Below are 5,635 nucleotides of genomic sequence, written 5' to 3' on the forward strand. Positions count from 1 at the left end.
ATCTTCTTGTCAAAGGCAAATCTCTAAAGAGAGAGAAGAGAACAACACGTTACAACTAATGGAAAATTGTAACCGGTAAAAGTGGCTGAACAAACCGATGGCTGTTTCAAATCAGGATTATGGCCTCAGCAGGAAATAGGAGTCATTAATCTGAAATGCAAAACACTGAAACAAAGGCGCTGCAGTTTATGGCGTTTCACTTGGTTCCTCTATCTATGTGTTTGTGTGTTTGTGTCTGAGTGACAGAGAGAAATTGTACCCGTCAAAATGTGAAACAATCTCATGGGAGAGTAATGTTATATTGTGTGAGCAAAAGGAGGAAGAAGAAAAACAGTCAGACAAAAATAGTTGATGGTCATTAATCATCTTGTGCTGAGCTCCTGCAGGACGGCAGCAGCGATCTGCACTGTTTAGTAACCGAGTGCATGTGAGATAAAAAAAACTATTTTCTTTGGCTTTCAGAGTCCCTGTTGTAAGCCCATCACTCTGCAGTTTGAACAGTTAGAACCGCCTACAGGTGTCTACACCCCGCAGCGGCCCGGGGGGCAGACTTTTTAACAGATAGACATCCATGAGCAAGTGCGATAAATCACTGTGAAAGCTTCGCAGGATTGATAGCATTTGTTTTGGCTTTCAGACACACACTGATGTGGTGGGCTATTTAGCATTAGGATGACAAATAAACCTGGATATAAATCTGCCAAGAATTTAAGTCTCGGAGTGATGACCTCTGACCCCTCAAATTTCTCTCAAATTTCTCATTTCTAATCGATAGTAATGGCAGCCCGAGTCATCCCTCTTTCTTAAATCCACCCTCAGAATAAGACTGCTTCTAATGATCTGTCCCAGGCCTAGATATAGACCTAACATCTGCTTCATTATGCAGACAATAGAGTAGAGCTAAAACTATTAGATTATTAATCTATCAGTCAATTGATTTAGAAAATGTATTCATTGTTTGTCATTTTTTAGGGGGAGAATACATTGTTCTTGCTTCTAAATTGCTTATATTTGTAATATGTGACAGTAAACTGATTATATAGGACAAAAAAAGCAATCTGATGAAATCCTCTTGTTTTGTTGGCATTTTCTACTGTTTTCGGAAATTGCATAGACCTACGATTATTTGAGAAAATAATCGGCAGATTAAATAATAATCTAAAAATAATATTCTTCTTTTCTTTCGTTTGTTGCAGCAAAACAATATAAAACTGAAAATATATTTTTTACGGCTGGTAGTGATTATATTTCCATAACAAGATGTATCGACAGAAACATAAAACAAAAACTGTTGATATTTAATTTTATTGCCTATCATTGTAAACCTCATCCTCAGCCTGAATCCAAAACTCTGTCTATTCAATCATGTTCAGCCCGTTCCTAAACACCGCTCAATATTTCCACTATAAGAAAAGAAGATACAATATACACATGTGAATCCAGCATGCTGGAAAGCTCAGTCAGTATCTCTGGTGTGAGAAGAAGTGCACAAAGACACCAATCAAAGACAAAGGGAAAAACTGGAGGAAGAGAATGGATCCTAAATTGGCCTCTAGGAAAGGCCAAGGCAGAGAATTCACACCAGTCAATTATCAGCTAATCGCCTATGGGCGTGTACCAGCATGTGATTTGTGATTTGTCTAAAAGTGTGATATTCTCTGATAGTGATCACTTCAATATGTCAGTTGAGAGATTTCCTCACTAACTGTTGAGGACAGGGAGGACTAACATGTAAAAGGTTTCCACACCAAAGACACAAAAAGCACTGGCCATTTGTTAACACTCAATAGCTCAATATCTTATGAAGTGCACCTTTTCTCTTTCTTGTTGAAGATTGATATCACTCTGATGTCTGTACAGTACATGTTAAGCTGTAGCCAGCAGATGGTTAGCTTAGCTTAGCATAAAGACTGGAAACAGGTAGAAACAGCTATCCAGCCTCTTTCCAAAAGTAAAATAAAACATCTCAGCTGTCTGTGCGGGTAGTTGGGGTAGCAACTGTGTCTGAGACACCAATAATATCGGGAACATTTCAACATTATAACACACTCTCAGTCCATCAATAATGCATTGGACAAAAGCAAGTTTAACTTTTGAATATCTCTGATGCACATGTGATACGTTTATTTAAAGTCTGTATTTGACTAACAGGTTTGGCTTCTTTCTACTGTGTCTTTCTGTCCTACCCATTAGCTCTTCATACTTCTCTAAACACAGTCCCCAGAGCCATTAGGTCCAATGTGATATGATCTGCAATGCTTGAAGCATGTGTAATTTAAGAGACCCCACATAAAGGGAGACAAGGGAAAGCACTTTACTGGGATGAGTGCATAGTACGTAGTATACATGCAAAGCACTCGATCCTCTCCAAGAATGCTGCTCAGCATTAAGTCTTCTGTAGATCAAGTGAGAAGTCAACCAGTTCAAATGGGAATCCTCTCTTCTCTCTCTCATTAAGTCATCAGACAACACAGATCTGTGCTGACATCACGATGAGTGATGGAGGATGTAGCAGCTCGATTCCCCCCCCCCTCCTCACGCTTCAGACATCTCACCACTTTGAAGCCCATCACTCAGTCTGAAAGGAGCAGCCACACGAACGTGATTTGGTGTCCCATTCCCCGGGCCACGACAAATGAGCTGTACTACAATGCAAGCTCATGTGGATTAGTTTGACAAATAGACAGATTGTGGGCTTTATGCACACAGCTTTCGCACAAGTCTTGTCTAAAATCGAAAATACTTTCACTGACCTACAAGCTACATGATATTTTATATTGAAGGACTCCTTACTACTATACTGCTTACTCCAACAAAGGTTTAACAACTCTACAACAACACATCTATTAGGTCTCTTTGGCCTTCTGGAAATATACACAATGAAGGAATATGTATAAAGAGGCATGGGGCTAACAAACAATTCTTATCTTTGTTCAATGTATTTTTGAAATGTCCAAAGAAATGTAATTTGGTAAAACTCACGCATATTTCTAATTGAACTGAACTATGTTGGTTGATTTTTGAAACTTGGATGTCAGAGCGCCAAGAGGTAGGAGATATTTGTGAATGTGTTCTCAGATAACCAGCAACATCATGTGATAATCACAAACTGTATATCACTAAATAGTTTCAAGTCTCTACAAGTTGATTTTCAAACAATACTGAAATAAGTGGCAACACAGTTACCTGAAAATGAATAGTATGTTCTGTAGGCTATTACATGCAGTATGGAGGTATATGGGCTAAAATATGATATATAAATAACACCAGAAAATTGAAAAAATCGAATTAGTTCACCCGTGAGTGGATTTTGGTTCCAAATATCAAGAAATGTGCTCAAGTCGTTACCGAGATGCCGCGTTCACATGAATGAGAAGTACAGGAGATCACGGTGACCTCTGATCTTCAAAATTGAATCAGTCCATCATTGGTGGATGTTTTTGCCAAGTTTTGAAGTAATTCCCTGCAGGCGTTTCTGAGACATCGTGTTCACGAGGATGGACCTGACGGATAGACGTACAACCGGAAAACATCCTGCCTCCTGCCACGGCTGTCGCCGTTGCCGAGGCATAAAAAGAGACCCATTGTGATAAAGTACCATTCAAAGGAGTAAGACTCTTACATTGCCAAGCTCACAGGGACTGATCCGTCTGTTATAACACTCTGCTCCGGTTCTCTTGTCAGCCCGCAAGCATATTTCTGTGTTTGAGTCGAGCTCGTTTGAGGTGAAACAGGTGAACGGCGAAACGGGTGAAAGCTCTGCAGTTTCGTGTCGTTTGGCCTTGTCGTGCATCTAAAAATATACCGAATGCCAGTCTCTCCAATTAAGGTACACAATAAGAAGTTTGCGTCTGTTGCCTAGCATGTATTTCCCTCCCCATGCTCACTCATATCACACTTTTCTCTGCTTTCTCATTTCCTCTCAGGCCTCATTTCTTTTTCACTTCCATATATCGTCTGCCCTTTTAATCTATGTCCCCTTCTCACCTTGTTTCTCTATCTTTCTTTCTCTCTCTCCCATCCCCCATCCCCCTGTCTTCGCTCCAACTCCCCCTCCCACGTCTCTCCCTTCCTTCTCCTTCTTCATTGTCCCTCTCCAGTCGTCTCTTTCTCAACTTTTCCGGCTACATTTTTAAAGCTTTCTCTCTGACTCTCTGGGAAGATCCAACAGATTCATCAGCTAGCACATCCTTTAAAACAGGTTTCCATTATGGTGACACATCCTATTTTCAACTCAGCTGTCTGTGCTCCAGAGTCATAGTCCTGCTGACTGTATCTACTGACCAAGCAATCAGACAAGACACCAAACTGCAAAAATGTTTAAATAACTTAACGAAAAGCAGCGTAACAGAAAATCAAAAGAATCTGCAATTGTTACGATTCATTTAGTGTTTGAGAAGACCTGAAGGCCCAGCTGAACCTGCACCTCCTTCACATAAAACATGTCCAGCCTCATACATTGTCCTGTTTGAGCAAAAGAGGGCTACATTTCTTAAATAATCAGAGGTGTCTTTTAGCGCACCACACGTCTTTCAGCATAGCTACAGGCCCACGCTGGTAATAATAGGGATTTAGAAAATGTGTCAACTTCTGCTAATATATGTTGCAATTAATAGTGTTTTAGCTCAAAACAATGGCAGTGGATTGATCACTGGTGACTACAATGAGGTTCCCTGCAGTAAAGGATTGACTTAGCCTGATTTAGTCTTAGTATCCCAAACACTCCAAGAATGTGGTGATGGTTGACCAGCGGAGGACCAGAGACATTTTGACAGGGAAATTCATCTCCATGATGAGTAAACAAATTAAGATGCATCTGAGTACACAAAGCCTTCATAGTCTGGATTGATTGGACCGTTATCTCCTCCAGCACAATGTGATTCATCTTCAGGATGTGAGCATATTTAATTGTAAATACAAACGTGCATGTCGTGCATTCTTAAGCCATTTAATTCTCAAAATTTTAAACAATGAATAGCCTCAAGTGAAATCGATTTTTTTAAAGTTGCGGTGGAAGACAGCAGCTCCCAGACCCTTTATTAAAAGCTCTGCCCCAGAAGAGACATTCAGTGCAGTAACTCACCCTTAAGGAGCTATATTGCCTTCCAGCATTCAAGCTCAAGCACCAGCCTGTTATTCACCAGTCATGAGGCAGGAATATGGTTAGGGGCGCTGAAGCAAGACCTGTGGGCTAGCTGTAATAAGAGGACTGTCCCAGACTCTGTGTAAACACTTGATTTATACCTGCTCTCTAACGCCATGACATCCCACACACTTCCTCCGCTCGACCAGAAAGAAACCGAACGGGCAGACAGGGGAGGGACGGGGATCATGGACAGCAAGACTCTTGTGGAAATCATCTTGTCGTCGTCTAGACTTCATCCAGATACATTAATCTCGTTATTCTTCTCGCTGGCATGGACTCCTTTCAAGTACTTAAAAACATATATCATATTTAAATTAGTGTTACTCAGCGTTTGCCAGGCAGACTGATGGAAGCCGTCTGACCGTTTCCTTCTCTCCACTTATGACTACATGGAACCGGTTGCACTCCAACAGCTAATAATTCAACTGCAGTTAACAGCCTTACGTGTGCCCATGCATCTTAGGATAACTCCATTTCATTTTTACCGTT

This window comes from Cyclopterus lumpus, chromosome 11 (genome assembly GCF_009769545.1).
Source record: "Cyclopterus lumpus isolate fCycLum1 chromosome 11, fCycLum1.pri, whole genome shotgun sequence".
NCBI lineage: Eukaryota > Metazoa > Chordata > Actinopteri > Perciformes > Cyclopteridae > Cyclopterus > Cyclopterus lumpus.